This window comes from Cyprinus carpio, chromosome B2 (assembly GCF_018340385.1).
Source record: "Cyprinus carpio isolate SPL01 chromosome B2, ASM1834038v1, whole genome shotgun sequence".
In the NCBI taxonomy this organism is placed as follows: Eukaryota; Metazoa; Chordata; class Actinopteri; order Cypriniformes; family Cyprinidae; genus Cyprinus; species Cyprinus carpio.
The window spans coordinates 23,869,791-23,889,259 of record NC_056598.1 but is presented as its reverse complement, the minus strand read 5'-3'; positions in this window follow the sequence as shown (position 1 = coordinate 23,889,259).

Sequence of the window (19,469 nt, the reverse complement as noted above, 5' to 3'; positions counted from 1 at the left end):
TACGCCGTCTATAATGCGAATGATCAATTTGACCGCTTTGTCCATTCAAGGTAGAAATACTCGTAACTCTTTAGTGTTTTGTCATTTTTAATAAAATAGCAATGTTATAATAAAATATACATACATTTAGGAAAAGTCAGGGTATTATAGTTATATGGGTTTTATTTCAACAAAGTTATTACATTACAAGTTTTTAAAATGGTCAAAATGACTGCCTTGGTAGTTCTAGTGTTAAAGGTAGTTTTATATTAGCAATTTTGTCTTGTTTCTAGTTAGCCTATAAATATCTAAACAAATAAAGATACATTAACTTAAGTAGATTTTAAAGATATGAAGACTTGTTTTTTTACCACACTAGTTTTTATCCTTTTGAAACTGTACAATATTTAATGATGTTCATGCATAAAACAAAACATTTAAACATTTTTTAGATGTTTTCTTGTTTTAGATATGTTTTAGATTTAGAATGTTATAAGACTCAATCTGTACCATGAGTACAATCAATACTTTTGCAATTCTGTTTAATATACAGACATGCTGACTCAAACAAGCCAGAGTTTTCCCACAGATATAAAGTCAATGGCTAAAGACATTGTGGATTGTTTAAATTCTTGCCCGCCTCTTTGGGAAAGCAATCTATGTAACTGCAATACTTTAAGAGGCTTCTGGGAGTGCATTCTAGGTGCAGCTTTCAGGAGGTGTGGACTGTGAAATTAGAGCTGGAATCTGGAGGCGTGAGGAACTTTGGGAAGGAATGATCATGATCCCAAACTCCAGAAAACAACTAAAAGCCTCTTAGGTTGTGCTGTGGGACAGATGTAAGCCCATGCCTGGCCTGCATCTACACTCCTGCATTGTTTCAATGTCCCTGGAGAAATATGAGATTATCCATTAGAGGGCAAGCACTTGGATTGGTCCGAGATCCGTTAGCATGGAGTTGGCACTCACAAAACATGCAAAGATGCAGTGAATTTGTCCTTCACTCTGTTTTTTCATGGTGTTGAAATATTTTCATAAATAATTCTATAAGCAACTGCTGTAGATCCATATTTGCAGTGCATCTTTCTTTGATGTGAATACTGATAACCCTGGTCTGCTGTCAGCATCGATCTAATGATGCATGTCACTGCCTTATCAATTAATCTAATGAGCGCGAAATAACTTTTCACCATCATTTATCATCTGTAAAGAATAATACGGTAATCATCTGTATTATATTTGATACTCCAATTTCTACAGCCTCTAAAATATCAACTTTCTGTTCTTATTCTGTAAGATTTTTTTTTTTTAGTAATTTTACAAGCTAAACATATACTGGACTAAAGCAACTTAAATTTACCGGATTATCCATAAGTAATGTATTAGAAAATCATCTTAAATTGTGAATATCAAATACAATACATGAACTTTTGAGTAATGTTTATTTGTCCATCTCTCAATTATCATTTTATTACATAGATCTCATTTATTTAGATTACAAGCTATCAGAATTTCATCTTTCTTTTTGGCCATTTAAACATTAGCAACTGCAGTGCACTGAATTTCATATTTTTGTTCAGTTTCAGGCCTCTGAATAAAATTGAGTCATACTATAGGAGTCATAAAATCTTGATGTATCAAATGTGATGTTCCAAAAATAAAGAAGAAATTCTGCCAAAAATTTCAATATAATTTCATTTGTCAGTCTTTACAGGGTTAAATGTTCATAAACATATCTAGAAAGACTGTCTGTTGATTGCCCCATGCCACTTTAAGATTCAGCATTTTGACATTTGCAACGTGAACTTCCCAGCTGTTGGATACACTGCCAAATAACACAATTAACCAAATTACGGGTTGCATGCAGTAAGGCTGATTAGTTTTGAGTGTAACCTGAAGTGAACCTGATTAAAATGTCCAGCGCTATGGATTTCTGTCGGAGCGGAGATCTCTCCCGCCCAACCCGACTCCGATTCATCATGGGGAAGTCAAATTAAGGTTGACTAATATCAGAGGCAGCTCAAATATTTGTGAATTCAAACAGTTCTTCCCAATTACAGCTCCTCCTTCAGATACAAACAAAAAAGAGGAGCATTTTAATGATCATGCTGTTTATGGAGACTTGATTGTTACTAAAGATGGTGGATCTTTATATTATATTATATTATATTATTACATTTCATGTTATTTATATATTGATGGTGGGAATTTCAATGTTCGCCTGGCTTAAGAAATGCTTTCTGATGGTGGAAAGGAAGCTTTTGCCACTTTGCCACAAATGTGCAGAAGTTGTTTGTTTTGTGTGATAATTTTCTCTCTCCGCCTTCCTCTCTCCTGCTCTTGCTCCCTCTCTGTTTCTGTCTCTGTCTTGCTTTCTCTTCTTTGATTTCCCATGAGCCTGAGAAACAGACTCGAAGTGACAGTCTGTTGCAAACTCTTCAACTGTCTCAGCAGGGATTACCTGGGGATATGGATGCATGCGACATTTAAAAATATTTGTTTTATGCAGTGCTCTCAGTGTCCTTGAATTTTCAGGGTATTTACAGTCGTATTTCTCATTACGGTGTTGACTGTAGTAAACAGTTAATCTGAGGAAGATCTTAAAAGAGTTATTAAAGAAATAGAAGAGTGAAAAGGTTCTATCACACCATATTTTTTGGTAAAAAGTATAAAATGCATTAAAACTTAATTTAAATGCATGTTAAAGACTTATCTTTTTAAAATTAAAAATAAGTCCTATGAAACAATATACATATGCATCTCAGTGTATCTGCCACTTTTTTTTGTATTAGTTTTTTGTACTGTATCAATTTTAAAATTGTATAAAATTTCCATTTTGTAGAAGCCATTGAGATTTAATTTCCATTAAGTCCATTTTAAGGTATCAGTAACCTTGTTGGCATTACACATCATACTGCCATCTGTAGGTCGGATGTCTTCTCCCATGCACAAGTTAGATTATTAATATTATAATAATTATTATAAATATATATCATTATTTGTAGTTCAAGAGTTTTATTATTATTTTGCTTTAGTTTTAAATAGTTACTTTAGTTTTTTGCTTTAGTTTTAAGTGGATGAAAATACAATTTCCTCTCATGGACACACACACATTTCATTTGACTCCGAGCAGCACAGAGGGAATTGAGTGGCAGAAAGGGGGTGGAGGGGGGGCCGAGATCCAGCTGTTTCTAAACCAGGTAAAGGCACATTAAAGTGCTGACAGAGTGTGTGAAGAGCTCTGCTGCTGAATTATTCATGACCGCCGCGCGAAGGACAAGATTCTGACTCAAGAAGCGGCGTCACGGTCCTTCTCTGACAATTTGTCCTCCACACTCCCATTTACAGGTGCAGAACAGCAGTGGTTCAATCTTTATTATGGCTCAGAAGTGCATAGCAATAACAGCCTGTTGCACCTGTACAGGTCTCCACATCCATCAGAGAGCGCAAGTACGGCCGCCTGCTCACACTAACTTCAGCCATTACCGATGAAGAATCTCTGCAATTAACAACGCTGATTAGTTTTGCGATTGTTCATAATTTATGACCATAATAAGCCTGGAATATGGCTTGCATGGCTGTTATGGGAATATTCTGGGTTCTGTGACATTACTGTTGATTACCACAGAATTTTGACTTTATCACACTTATTGAATTATAGCTGTAACATTTAAAAAGACAACACTAGTGTTACAAAATATGTTGCAGAATTAATTATTTTTTCTCATGGCCATGTAAAATGCTGTGTACTTGAGTAATGTTTACATGTGTATGCAAGGTGTGTAGTGTATTTTATGCTTTGATTATTAATATTGTGTTGTTAGCTTTGCAACATGCTAACATCAATAATTAAGTCATAAATGTTGCAGCATGTTGAGTGTTGTGGATCTGTTACAAAATTCCATGTTAGGATCCTGTTCACATCAAGAACAATAACTAACAATAACTATTACAAACTAGCTATTAGCTATATTAATTAAATATATTTTTAAAGCATTTATTAACATTTATACAACAGTTCTTTCTGGTTGGCTGATAAGAGTGTGATATTAAAGTCCAACAGAACTCCAACAGCCGTTTCACTGTTTGTATCATTCCGCTTGCCAAAGTTATGTAGTTTTAAGAGTTTTTTAGTCAAAAAATCCACTATAATTTTAAAAATAATAAAAATTAATACCACTTAATGTAACTTAAAGAATTTTTAAAATCAAACTCCAACTCCAGTCCATCAATAAACGTCTTGTAAAACGAAAAGCTGTAGATCATCTGTAACTGCATTTTTGGGTGAACTATTCTTTATCAAATATGTAAACATCAATCTCTGTTAGAACAAGCAGAGAATCCAACAAAACTTAATGTAAATTATTGTAGTGCTAATTTCACCCCTTCCATTATAGCACTGGCTTTGGCTTTGCTTACATCCACCTTCTTCATGAGAGGGAGAGACTGGGTTTAAGAGAGAGACAGAGGAAGAAAGCAAGGGAGCCGGCAGCCCTGGATGATCCGTATATCTCACAGAAGGTTTAATACCATTGTGATCTCTTGACTTTAGAAGTAAAATCAATCCCTGCTGCTTCTGCACTTATCAATGTTCTTTTCAATGTAGCAATTGAAAAAGAAATCCAATACTCTTTCTTTAATTGAGCTATTAATACCCAGCTGGATATCTCAATGGCAGTGACTACACCCATTAAGTTGTATTAGATGGCTGAGGTCATTCTCATTTTAGTGCAATACAACCTTCTAGCCTGCATCCAATCAAGGGCAGAAGAAATGTGTTCCATCACATTCTCTTTTCATTGTCTTTCTCTTTGTCTTTCTTATGGTCTTTTCCTTTTCTTTCTTTCTTTGCTAACAAATGATTGTCCGCTCACCTCAGCATTTGACGTAGAACTGGCATTTCCCTTCATTCTAACCCTTTATCCCTCAGTCATAATATATCAATTTCAGTTAAATGTCATTTAATCAATTTAGCAGTAAATGTCAGGAGTTTCATGGGATGCTTGGCATGGGCCTCTCAGGTAAATTTTCATGAAAAGATCTTCCATGTCATCTTTGTTGTCTGTTTCCTCAGTGAAGATTTGGGATATTGGCTGGATATTAAAATCTATCTGTGTTCCCTCTTCCTTCTTTATTTCTTTCTCTCTCTTTTTTTTTCTCTGAGCTCACTACCCCAAACCCCGTTTCGTATCCTCATTAACATAACTCTTGGTTTATTAATTTTAATACCTGCTCATTTTTTTGTACTTAATAAAGGTTGAGGTAAGCACAGGATGAATGGCACATCTCAACTCCTTTCTCTGAAGCATGAAATTGCTTTTAGTCTTCCAGTCCATTTCTGAGTTCATAAAACCTATCCCTAACTATCCATCTAGCTTTTCTGGAATTACTTTTTTGGAATGACTGTTACTGTTTGGAATAAACAGTGATTACTGGCAGTACAGTAGAGAACAAATTATCACTACTGTTGAAAAGTTTGGGGTCCAATAAGAAAAAACGGTGCGTGTGTCTATATATAGTATGTGTGTGTGTGTGTGTGTATATATATATATATATATATATATATATATATATATATATATATATATATATCCGCTTTGTCATGCCTAGAGCTGATCCATGCTGGTCACTGAGGAAATAATCAACTTCGTGCTGTGGATCGCTGGATCGGCTTTCATCGAGGACGAAGTGGAGTCCAGCCAGGGGCCATCACATGTGGTTGCCACAAGCCCGCTGGCCGTTCCTCACTCAAACCCACCGTGTGTGATGCTTTGTGTTTCGTTGTGAAAGCCAAAAGAGGACACAACTAGAAATCAGTGGTTAACACTGTTCCAGAACAGTTCAACACAAATATTCAGATGAGTGCTGTGCAATTAATGGAGGACTGTTCCCTGAACCTGCAGAGTAGCCTGCAATGCATCTGTGGCACAAAGGCTGTTTCTATAAAGCAGGGCAGTTCCAACTTTGCAAGGACAGTCTGGCGCTTCTGACTCACAGCCTGAAAGAAAGTTTTTTTTATTTTTTATTTAAAGAATTTGCCACTGATAATTCAAATGTGCGTTTTAAGCAGTGTAGAATAGTGCTTGTTGTTTGTCGTTTCTTCGATCACAAACGCAGACATGGTCTTATTTTTACGCAGCATGATACACAACGCGTAAAAACACAGTATAAGTCGTTATAATCAGCAATTATGTCCCCACTGTATGTTACAAATGCCTCATTTGTAATGGGTTTTATTGTTTTTGTCTCATTGTGCCGGGAGATGCATCACAGTATGTTAAGGGGCGTAACATTTCTGTCAAACGCTTGAGGTATTCAGCCAATCGCAATGCATTGGATTGCTGGCCCATCAGCATACACCTCCTTTTCAGAATGAAAAATCGACGCATTTCCACATAATGTACATTATGTGGAAAATAATGTGTTTTTTGAACCTTAAACCGCATAAACACATTTCATTACACCAAATACACAACATAATGTTCTTTTTAGCGATGTCATATGACCCCTTTAAAAACAACAACAACAAAATCTTACTGACCCAAACTTTGAACCGTAGTGTTTGTTTAGTGTTGTTGTTTGACAGTTAAGGGTAATTGCTTTGTTATTGCCTCAAAAAAATCTGCATGAATAGTTTATTATGGTATGAAATTATTTCACAAATGCTTAATATTGTGATATGCAATTTAATATGCAATTTAAAAGACTCATAATTTATAAAGCAGCCTTTGTAATCCTGTACCTGTAAGGGAAAGTAAGGTAAAGTAAAGTAAGGTAAGTTTATAGGATTATGTGGTGATTTGTTTTTGTCCCTTGTCAATATTTTGTCAGTGTTGTGGCGTTTAAGCTTTTAAACACGGAGGCATCCAAAAGTGGGACAGGCCATCAGTTGTCAGCCAGGTCAATATGCGGCGAGTTGAAATGAAGGTCAAGGTTACTGAAATGTTTTTCCCAGACTGCATTTGGCCAGACTGAAATCACATTCCCTTCGGTGCGAGCGTGTGGAATGAAGCAGTCTCTCGTGCATCAGCAAACGCATCCTCACACACATGGATTCCAGACAAACACTGTGGTTTTAACAGGTGTGCAGAGACACACACTCAAACACACACATGCTAAACATCATAAGACAGGAGTCAGAGGATTTTCTTCACCCCACAAATGTGTTGCCAGTATGCCAGATGGCCCCTGTATGTGCAGAAAACAGGTTCCCCCTCCCTTGCTGTGAGCAGAATCAACTGCCATCAATCACCAACCCGGATTACGATCTCCTCTAAACTCATCTGCTTTTTTCCCCCCAATCATGTCTTTTACATTTCATCTTCTGTAGATGAACAAAGACTATTGGTTGTTTTTATAAGCTCAGTCAAAATTAGTTGGTACTCTCAAATCAGATCAAATACTCTCATATCAACAATTGTTCTTAAACCGATGAAGGAACATTTGATCCCACTCAGACAGCAGAATTCTGCATCGCAAACAACAAACATAACTGTAGCCATTCCCCCTTTGATGTGTCTGCATTTGAAAGCAGAAGCGTTTGAGCTAGACGTAGGCCCGGCGTGAATGGGCTAGTGCGTATGTCTTCTAGCGTATCCTGACTGAGTGTGATAAACCTTCCTTAAAAATGCCTGGTGTCGGTTTGCCTTTCTTTTATCCAATTACAGTTGTGATTACCCTTAGAAGATGGAGGCTTTCCTGCCTGTGTGGGGTCTCTGCAGAAATGTTAAGGATATAAAGTGCTCAGAGACATTACACATGCACTCTTGTATGGAAATGTAAGCCTCCAGAGCAACCCTCCCCCTCAAAATAACTATGATATCATGTGTTTGACAGATTGTGCAGGGCATAATAACTGCCTGTTAGCTCATGCCGCAGAAGGAGCCTTTCTCTGAATATAACAATGTGGTGTTTCTCATATGTAACAGCATGCTTCTTATATTAGCTAGGGGAAATCATATGCAAGCTGTGATCGTATACCTGATCTCTTTTTCATTATTAATGTGGTCTATCTGTTGCATTTTTATAATGGATTTTCATATTTAAATATTAAAAGTCTAGGATTAAGGCAAAACTTAGGTAATTGGAATTTGATGTAAGTGATGAAGGTAAGCGTAAGACCTTCTTATTACAAAGAGAAAAAAGTTGAAATATCTATGGGACATTAAAGTGTGTGTGTGATTATTGTCTCTTAAGCACACCAAGGCTGTGTTTATGTGATCAAAAATACGGCAAACCAGTAATATTGTGAAATATATACAATAAATTTATATTTTACTACATATAAAATGCTGTTGTGCTGCTGAATATTTTTGTGGAAACCTAAATTTTTTTTTTTTTTGTGTGTGTGTGTGTGTGTATGGAAAAACAACAGCGTTTATTTGAAATAGTTTTCTTTTATCCCTGCTTTTATCCTTTCATGAATATTTCCATCACAGTGCCATTTCTATCACACCTCACATTATGTAAATTGTGTTTGATTAAATTCTGTGGTGGAAATGATGGCAATAGAAATGAATTTTACATTTTTTTCAAATACTGTGGCAGACTTTTTATCTGTGCTAATTACACAAATAACATTTTTTACTTTTTTTTCTTTTCAGAATTGACAAAATTACTGCTTGATTAGAAATGGCACACAACAAAATATTATCCTTTTTTTTCAAACATAACATATTTCTGTTATCAGTTTTTTAACCAAGTTCTCTAAATTGTGAAATATTATTACATTTTAAATAACCATATTATATTTTACTACATTTAAAATTGCTTTGGTTTCAAGAAGCATTGACACATTTTTTCCCAAGATGTATAATTTTGAAATTTGAAATGGTTTTCTTTTATCCTTGCTGAATAAAATAATGATTTTCTTTCAGAAAATAAACAAAACAAAACAAAACTCTGACCGATCCAAAACTTATGAATGGTATATATATATGGGGAGGTAACGATTCACTCAACTCGATTCGATTCACTTTTTTTTTTTTGTTTGTTTTAATGAAATTTATTAATGAAATAAATGTGTGTTTTTATTATTGCTTGGACAAGATGCTGTACATTACATTGTGAAATTGAAATATAACTATAATAATATACTAATATAGTACTTAGCATATAGCATATTATTGCTCTTTTGTTGGTTTTGATAAGTCACTTTGGATAAAAGCTCTGCTAAATGACAAAATTTTAATAGAATGTAAATGTAAACAACAAAACTAACTTGAAATTTTAAAACAAGCCCCAAATCAAATAAATAATAACACAAATAAAATAAATCTCTTCATGTAAACAAAATAAGGCTTTGTCTGTGTTCTTTCCATTTAAATTAGAGGCAACCATTACATTGATCAAACAAAGATGCTGAATACATGCAACATGAGCAGTTTTTAATTTAAATTAGATTGCATAATTTAAAATTTTGAGGCAGGAACAGAATGGTTTGACTTCAGTTTTGTGAAACTATACATAAAAATATCTGCATGAAACAGTGGAGTTGAACGAGACGCAGATTCACTCTCTGCCAGCAAACAAAGTAGCACTGCACTTATGAACTTTAATATGCATTATACAGAGGCAAGATGAAAAGAAAAAATACAATCTAAACTTTTCTAAAGACAGTAAGTTCCCCTCAGACTAACATTCATATAAACTCCTAGCCCTAAATGAATCGTGATTTGTTTAGCATCTCAACTGATTTGAATCGTCACATATTTGAATTGATTTTTCAACTGGCTCACGGTTAATCGTTACATCCCTAGTATATATAACATTTCCTTAAACTGTTTCCTGCAGAAATCCAGAATATATTCACTGTGTATTTCAAGGATACTTGTTTCCATTCAAAAAGATGCAATACTTGTAATAGTTGTTGCCTTGGAGAAGTCATGTCTTCTTAAAGGGGTCATCGGATGTGAAATGCACTTTTACATGTTGTTTGAACATAAATGTGTGTTGGCAGTGTGTGTACATACCACCCTATAATGATAAAAATCCACAAAGTGTTTTTTTTTTTATAATCTCCTAAAATCATTACCCCTTTCTCAAATCAAGCCGTTCTCAGATTCCTGCCAGTGTGACATCACATTGGTCAAGGCCACTCTAACCCTAACTCTAACCCCAACCCTAACCCACGATTGTTGATTGACAGTGTCATCAGTCTTTGGTTTTATCAAAGACCTGCCCTGAGTGAGCTGTCATCAGTCTGCCATTGTTTCACTGCCGGAGCAGATGTAGACAAGAGTGACTTCTAAGTGACTGAAGTGCTTTGTTGTTGGATGTAATAATGAAAACACTCGACTGACGTTATGATGTGAGTTTAGAGCAAAAACATTTTATTAAATGTGGTATTTTGACATGCTTTCAGATGGAGCAGCATTTACACAAACAGCTATCATTATCGCAAAATTTCTTATATCTTCAATAACATAATCTTGCGATTATATTGTCTGCGGGTTTTTTTTTTTTTTTTTTTTTTGCGTAGCTTGTCAGTGAACTACGCTCTGAGCAGTAAATGCTGCTCCATCTGAAAGCATGTGATGGAGATTTACTGACAAAATGTGCATGATAATCGCATTCGATTAATCATGCAGCCCTACTATCTTTGTGCAAAACATTTGTGATCCAGATTCACCTGCAGAACAAGTGAGTATAAGGTTTTATTTTATGAATCTTTGCAAATCGTCTTTCCTAATAACATGTTAGTTAGCAAGTTCCACAGCTAAATGTGGCTAAAGTAAACAATCTCTCAGAGAACGGCTCCGAAGAAAGGGGTGGGGTCAGCAGAGGGTCAGGGTCGGCATGCAACAAAACATCTTGCTCTGAAAAGAGCTGTTTTTGGCAAGGTAAAAGGGGTGTTTGTTTCACAGATATTTTAACTAATCTATGTTACAGACTTTTTATATAAACTTGTGAAAAATGTTCATCTGATGACCCCTTTAAGTTAATTTTCACAGTGTTGTTATTTGTGTAATTCTATTAACACTGTTATGTTTTATAATGTTTGTATGTAACAGAGAGAATGAGAAACAACAAAAGAAAATGATGAGAATGATTGTTAGATCACAGTAGGAATGACATCACCTCCTCCTATTCCACCATCTTGCACAGAAATCTTTCATCCTTTTTCATTACCTTTATTTCCTGATTGTGAGTTGAATTCACTAGACCATCAGAGCATTCAAGCTTTTCTGACAGCTGATGGACGTCGTACAAATGAGATCTGCTGAAGGCACATGAAATAGCACAGATAGATATAAAAGAAAGTTCTCTGTGAATGACAGCATACATCATTTTTTTTATTTAATTTTTTTTTATCAGTATACCAGGTTCATCACATGATGGCTGCCTTTTTTCTTCTGATGTTATTATATTGTGAACAAAGGCTGCAAGAATAATATGCACAAATATATATATATATATATATATATATATATATATATATATATATTGCTAGCAATGTGGCCATTATTGCTATAATTTCAAACAGACTACCAAAACAGTGTCATTTTAAAACTAGCCCAATTTAATGTACTCTGCACATTAAACTGGGTTAGGAGAACATTTTATCATTAGAAAATGTTGCACTTTAATACATTCTTTATATGTAGCTACATTAAATTATCCTGAGATAAACATGGTTTAGAAATCTGCTTGACCAAGGAGAGTAATGAAAAACCTAACTGAAATGCTGTAACAAGAACACTGGATTTTAATTATTTAATTATTTTAAGAGAAAATTAATCTACTAACAATGTCCAACAGCAGGAGAATTCTGGCATTTTTGTAGTTTTCATTAATATTTCCATGACAGTGCCTTTTCCATCACACTTCAAATTATGTTGTGTTGAATAAAATTCTGTGGTGGAAATGATGGTGATAGAAATAAATTTTTTCAAATACTATTGTAGACTTTATTAAAGGGTTAGTTCACCCAAAAATGTTAATTCTGTTATTAATTACTCACCCTCACATCGTTCCAAACCGTTAAGATCTTTGTTCATCTTCAGAACACAAATTAAGATAGTTTTGATGAAATGCGTTCTGATTCTGCATAGACAGCAAGGCAATGCCATGTCCAAGGCCCAGAAAGGTAATAAGGACATTGTTAAAAGAAATATAAAAGAATATGCGTGTGAAAAATGACACAGAAGAGAAGAAATTGTAGAATAAAGTGGTTAATTTTGCTTTCTTTGCACACAAAAAGTATTCTCTTAGCTTTATAAAATTTTAACAATGTTCTAGTTACCTTTCTCGGCTTTGAACATGGTAGTTACTGTATGTTGCGGTCTATGCAGGGTCAGAAAGCTCTCGGATTTAATAAAAAATATCTTCATTTGTGTTCCCCAGTGAAGACCTCGTCTCCTAGACAGCCATCGGAACAAGACCACAGGAACCAGATGAGTCCTTTGAACATTCCTTTGCTGCAGCATGGAACAACCTGCTGGACTATGACATCACTGATTTTAATGATGTACTGCCTTTAACTGAAAGTCATTTTGTATTATTGACACACTATTTTCCTATTTGATACTGTAAAGCTGCTTTGGCACACTCTGTTGTAGCGTGAACCAGACAAATTAAAGATTCGATCGGGAGCCTGGTTGAAACATGAGCCGAATTCCACAGAAAGGCAGGATGTTGTAAATCAACTCCCAGCACCACAATCTGATAACCAACCAACTCTTTCAGAGAGCAGCTTTCAACATTAACACCATTGGAACAATTATTGACAATTTCAATTCGAAGAAGAGATTGTCTAATTTGGGGCAAGTAATCGAAGAAATGGACAGTCTAAACCTCACATGTAAAGCCATGAGATTAAACAAGATCGTTGGATTGACTTCCCCCCCACCTAGCAAAACCAGACTGAAATTCCTAAGGAGACCTGTTAACCCCTCTGGTCTCCACAGGACATATCCTTACTCCCCAGAATGGCACAGAGAATGCCTTCCAATGCATATATGCACCAAAATGAACTCAAAAAAAGACTTCTAAATGGATATCAGTCCATTGCTCAACTCCATATCATACATGTAACCCCCACATTTGATTTTAATGTTTCTAATCATTTATTGTGTATGTCTTTTTAAATAACTCTTGAATAGCTTAAGGGATCATATTCATGTTTAGTATGTGTGTGTTCGAATATTCTTGCTTGAAACGTTTCTGACCATCAGTTATTTGTCAAATGTATCATATTCTTGTTATAGGAATCATGTCCAAATTATACCCTGCAAGAGCGGGAAAATTCGGACCACGAGCTTGATAAGATAACATATGATTTATGAATGGGTGGGACAAACATCGCAACACCACGAGAAAAGACAATATCTAATTGGTCAAGACAACATTTGAGGTGTGGCCAAAAGGCCAGTTTAAATACTCAGGACACCATCAAATTTTGCTTTTAGCTTTTAGCTTTTGTCAAGCTTTTGCTATCAGTCATGCCGGCTTTTAGCCTTTGCTTTTTAGCTTAAGCTTTTAGTCATGCTTTGTCATCATTTTTAGCGTTCTTCGAGCGCCGTTCCAGCGTGCTTCGGCCTGCACGCCTGCTGCTACTTAGCCACGATGAGAAGAAACACCACCTAGTCTCGTCAAACTTTACTTTTTTCTTTTCCGTTTGAGAGTTTCGTGTTCTGAGTTAAGTTTTGTAACGCCGTGTCACCGAGTCTGACCTCGCGTGCCCGTCTGAAACCACAACCAGCCCACAACTCTGCATCTTCAGCCTACGCCCAACCACGGGCTTCCCAAGACGTCACTTCAACGACTACTGAACTTCCAGCCAATCAGCAACCTCGGGAAACCCCCTTTTCAGCGACGACAAAGGGAACCCCGTTAAACAGGCAACGCAAGTAACCTCCAGACTCACATCTGTACTGGTGTTATCTAATATAATTTTAACCTCATTGAAGAACTCAGTGCGAGGGTTAATTAAGTGATTAAATGGTTGTTCATGTCTATGCAATTTCACGTATTGCTGTAAACTTGGGATTTCACATTCTCATTCTCTTAAACTCACTCTTTCCTAACGTTCTATCCTCCTGCAACTTGTGTGAATGTGTGAGTGCGTGTGCTTATGTGTTAGATTAGTTTATATGTCTTAGATTTATCTAATAAAGCCTTATTTATATTGAAAAGAGAAGTATCTTGTGTTTTGTGCTCACAAGTTAATGTCTTAAACTGCCGATCTTGTTACTGTGCTAATTAATAGTGTTTTCACTATACTTTGGATATTAATATCCAGCGCAGATTTGATGTTAAACGGCTCGTTCAGTGAATCGCTGGCCGTTTCAGTGATCAGCCGTGAAACAGTGATTCTGTTCAAATTCCCTTTAAAATCTTAAATGATTCCCTTTGAGCTAAATTGACCTGTTTCCCTTACACTGTATTGTTAAAAGCGCTATATGAATAAAGGTGACTTGATTAGACTTCCGAAGTTGAATGAAGGTCTTATGGGTTTGGAACGACATGAGGGTGAGTAATTAATACAGGATTCATACAGAAACTGCAAAATGAAATTCCAGGACTTTCAAGGACTTTTCAAACACTACTTTTTTAGTTTTCACGGACTAAAATCAAAGATCACAATATCGTTATTATCTTTTAAATTCTAATAAATAAACGAATAAAACAAAATGGTACAAATAAAGTGCAGCACATGCAAAGCATGCAATGGCTGTGGCAACTTGAAAAGGTACTATGGCAAAGTTATCGCTTCCCTTATTTAAAGTGATTTTTTAATGAATATATCATTGACCTGAAGAGTAAAAGCTTCACTTGGAAAATTATGAGCTATATCAATGCGTGTAGACACTAGGGGTGTGACAATACACTTAGCTCAAGAGATGAGACAAAATCCAGATACTCGGTTCACTAGAATGAGACAATATTTGAATACTATTTTAAAAAAAATTTTAATTTAAAAAAAAATTTTTTAATGAAAAAATTTTAATTAACCATAAAAAGCAAAACAATGTAGTTGTTTTTTAAAACATTTAAATAATCTAGAGCCACAACTAATGATTATCTTGGTAATCAAGTGATCTAAATCTACTGATTATTTTTGACATCTGAGTAATCTGATATTTTTAGTAATAAAAATAGACCTAAGTGAAAAACATATATATATATATATATATATATATATATACACACAAACATTATAACAAATACCTGAAGAGAGTACTTTTCAAGGGTTTTCAAGGACTTAGATGTCAAAAGGTCAAATTCAAGTACTTTTAAGCACCTTGTACGAACCCTGTTAATAACAGAATTATAATTTATTGGGTGAACTATCGCTTTAAGGCGAATTTCATAACTAATATTTTATGTGCAGTATTTAATAGTGCAATTAGTGTGTTCACACTGACAATTCCAACAAGGAAAAGTGCACTTTAAATACCCAGATGATGCCCTTATTTAACCAAAAACGAAATGTGGAATTTTGGACACTTTATGCACTCTACTGTCGCAATTTTTATTATGTAGTGGAAGTAGAAGGACTATCAGACACCGATGATGAAAAAATAACCTTATAAAACTCATACATGGGAGAGTGCATAGTGCATAGTGTGTACTGTAGTTATACCAAGGAGGTCTATAATACCTGGAGAAAGTTATCCATAAGCATTCACATTCATCTCAATGGTAGTAACAAGAGTGCTGGAGGGCTTTTTTTTTTTTTTTCAGAAAAGCATGTTATGTTGGAATAGCACAGTCCAGGTTTTATCTCTTTAATGAGTTAGCACTTCCTACTCCAGGCCAAAAGGTACTTGCTGATTCAGTCACTCCACTCAAAACTAATTAAGTGGCCATGTGGCCAGATTTTAGGGAAAGTCCTAATGAGTAAAGGTTAAATACAGGCCCACTCTTTTTCTGGGTTGTGAAAGCATGCATTTTCACATGGCTTCTTTCTTACTGTCTTTCGCTCCGGTGTGATTGATTCAGAGCAGGTCTGGGATCAGTAATTGCCGGTAGGTGTCATGGTGCCGGGTAGTTAAAAGTACTCTGTTCATATGAAAATGAGACAAAGAGGTTTGTATAACCCTGTTAACCTGCCTGAGCTGAGAGCTTTTTAATGTGTGCTTCAGGAAGCTGTAATGCAGGTCTGTTATACAGTAGGTTTAAAGGAGATGAAAAATGGGACCCTTTGTCAAGGTGACAAAACTCGCCAAACCCAAATACACTCTAAATTTGATTGGACAAGAGTTGTACAATTAACCTTGTAAAAGTAATTAACCTTTTTTAAAGGTTAGTTTAGCAAAAATGAACATTCTGTCATCTTTCCTGACCTTCAAGTCATTCCATACAATAGAATATGTCAAGCTCCAAAAAAAAAAAAAAAAAAAAAATATATATATATATATATATATATATAATATATGGTACTTGCAGTGTTGGGTGTAATTAATTATATGTAACAGAATTTCATAATTAAATTACAAAATAAATGAAACTCTTACAGTTATTGATAAAAAAATTTGTAATTAGATGACAGTTTATGAATACAGTGTCAATGAATACAAAGGGAAATAACATCTGAACATTTTGACACACATACAGATTTGATTGATTTTTTCCCAAATTGCATTGACTGCTCTTAGGACAAAGAATAGGATACATGCTTATTTGGTAACTGTTTTATTTCTTATTTGGTTTATGTGGTCTTATTTGCTTTATTTTTCAAGATTATCTGAATTTTTTTTTTTTTTTAAGCCCCAAGGTATTGTTAGGTGCCAGTCTGTCCTGTCGAAGCTATTCAAGGATTTGATATCAAAAACAGTATAATAACTACTAAGCTATATCTTTAACCTCAGAACGATCTCAAAGTAAAAGGACGTGCTAAAGTCTGATTTTGTGGTGGCTGTGCTTTAAAAATAAATTATTATCCAAATTCAAGTGAAGAAGGCTTTTGAAAGTACTTTGAGAGTACTACTGTAAGGTAAACACTGCTTGTTTCAAATGATTTACAAAATGATTAACAGTTGAAAACATTTGTGAGAAATTTAGAAAAGTAATCAAAAAGTAACCAAATGTAATTTTGCTTTACTTTAAAAATTGAAATAGTTACACTACTTATTACATTTTAATGACCTGCAACCTATTCAAAAGTAACCTTTCCAACACTGATTAATTGTCCCAAACAGACTTCTTAATTAGCTTAACCAGCTTTAACATAGTAACAAGTACTTTGGTCAACCAGCTTCAACAGAGAGATTATCAAATTTTCTCCTTGAATTACAGCTACAGTAAGTAAACCCACACTAACTCCCTAATGCCCCCCAAGATAAACAAATCCCAGTGTTGTGTGGTTAAATATAAAATCTGGGAAGTTCTGTGCTTCAGAATGTTTGTGGTTTAACCAGTGTCTCAGACTTGAACTGGGCCCCGCAGCCCAGCTCTGATTCATGATTGAAACATGAATAAAAGCCAGTGGCTATTATTACGAGAGAAGATGTTTTTGAAGAAAGCCTCACCCTGGGACATGAGTTGGAGGGAGGGAGGAAGAGACAGTGCTGGAAGGGGATTTTCGATAAAGAAAGGGGGAATGAAATCTCTGTGTTGTACAACAGATCGCCTCACACTTGACTTTGGTTTTCTCCTCAGGACACAGAAGGTCAGTGACCTAGGATTGTTTGGCATAATGGGCCTCCTGATTGCCTCTTGCAAGTGTTTGTGTAGCAGACACAATGAAATTAGTCACAATCGCTCTTTTTCTGCACCAGCAGCCTTTAGTAGGCTTGATTCCAGTAAAAGGCATAATTCATCATGGACATGACAAATTACAGAAGCCTTCTTACTGGGAGAAGAGATGTGTGTTTGTGCTGTCCGTTCAGGCTGTAATATTGGTATATCTGAGGCTGGCAAATCTTGATTTTTGAAAGAGAAAAACGAGTCAGGCAGAGGCGGGGGAATTAGAATGGTTTGTTTTGAGTGTGACGCCCGCCCCGGGGACCCTCTCGACTCTGGAGCCAGATGGCTAATAAGTCTGCTGAGGGGATCCGAGCTGTGGTTTGGGGCAACGGCTGAGGATGTTGAGATTGAGTGGAGATGGGAGGAACGGGTGCAGGGGGAATTTGTTGGGCTGGAAACAGAAGGATTTGCTGAGGCACATTCTGTCGAAGTTCCTGGGGCGAGTTATGAACTCTGATCATCAGCGCTTTCCATTCCCTACAGGGTAAATACACCCATGAACACATCCAAACCTCAATTACCATTGGGCCATTACTGTCAGATCAGCCTCCCACGGCAATGTCTGCATCGATATGTATAATCTACAATTATAAATGATAAAACACTTGGTTGGTAAAGAAAACTCAACACGCAGTCTTGCAATGATATGCATTTCACGTCAGCTAAAATGAACCACAAGAGGCTGACAGTAATTTTACCCTAACCTCAAGTGGCCTTTTTTTTAATTAAATGCCAGCAGCTTGATAGAAGACATCAATGTTCAATAAATACATTTGTTAATGATAATAATTTACATTTATGCATTTGGCAGACACTTTTGTCCAAGGTGACTTACATTGCATTCAAGCTATACATTTCTAGTTCTTTCATTCTCTGGGGACTGAACCCATGACTTTGGTGTTGCTAGCACCATGATCTACTGTTTGAGCTCCAAGAAGGCTGTATTTAATTATAATTATTTAATTTTTATAAACAATTTGTCTGCCAAGTGGGTTTTTAGCCTTATGGTAGACTGTTTTTACGGTTGCCTAGCAAAGTAGAAACTAACACGGTCCAACTTCTTAGAGTCAGATGTTTTCAATGAAACTGTTCAATAAACTGGTCTTAAAGATTTATTCACTAATTAGGCTGAATCAGTCACTGAAGGTTTCTTTTAGATTTGGGTTAATGTAGCATCACCCTAGTTCCCTCCATAAAAATTCAATAGGTTTTTTTCCATTGGCTTTGGATTATTGTAGAAAATATGCTTTGTGAACAACAAAAGTTTATGATTCTTACATGTTCATCATAATAATATTCACAAATTAACCCAACCCAATGAAGTAAAAAGCTATGCATAGGTTATATAAACTATGCTACAGTTGCATGACTTCATGGTCCTCATTACTAAGATTTGAACCTTTTTTAGACTTCATGTAAAAACATTTTCCCTGAAAATTTGAATCATTTTAAAAAAGTTGCAATAGTGTGATTATAAACAAGGCTGTGAAAGCAGACTACAGACTAGATGGGTTTATCTGTTCGCATAATGAAGTTTAATGTCCCTGGCAACCTCTGTAGTCCCAATTAGCCACTTGCTAGCAACCACCATTTTCCAAGACAAGTAAAACACTTAAAAAAAATCCACTAGGTTTACCTGTGTATTTTACATGGTAGAATATTATTCAGGCGTTTAACCAAAATCCAGTTAAAAAAAAAAAAAAAAAAAAAAACATTGATTTAAAGACATTCAAACCAGAATTGGTTTGAAATATGTTGGCTATTAAAACATGTCATCCCTGCAGCACTCTATAATACAT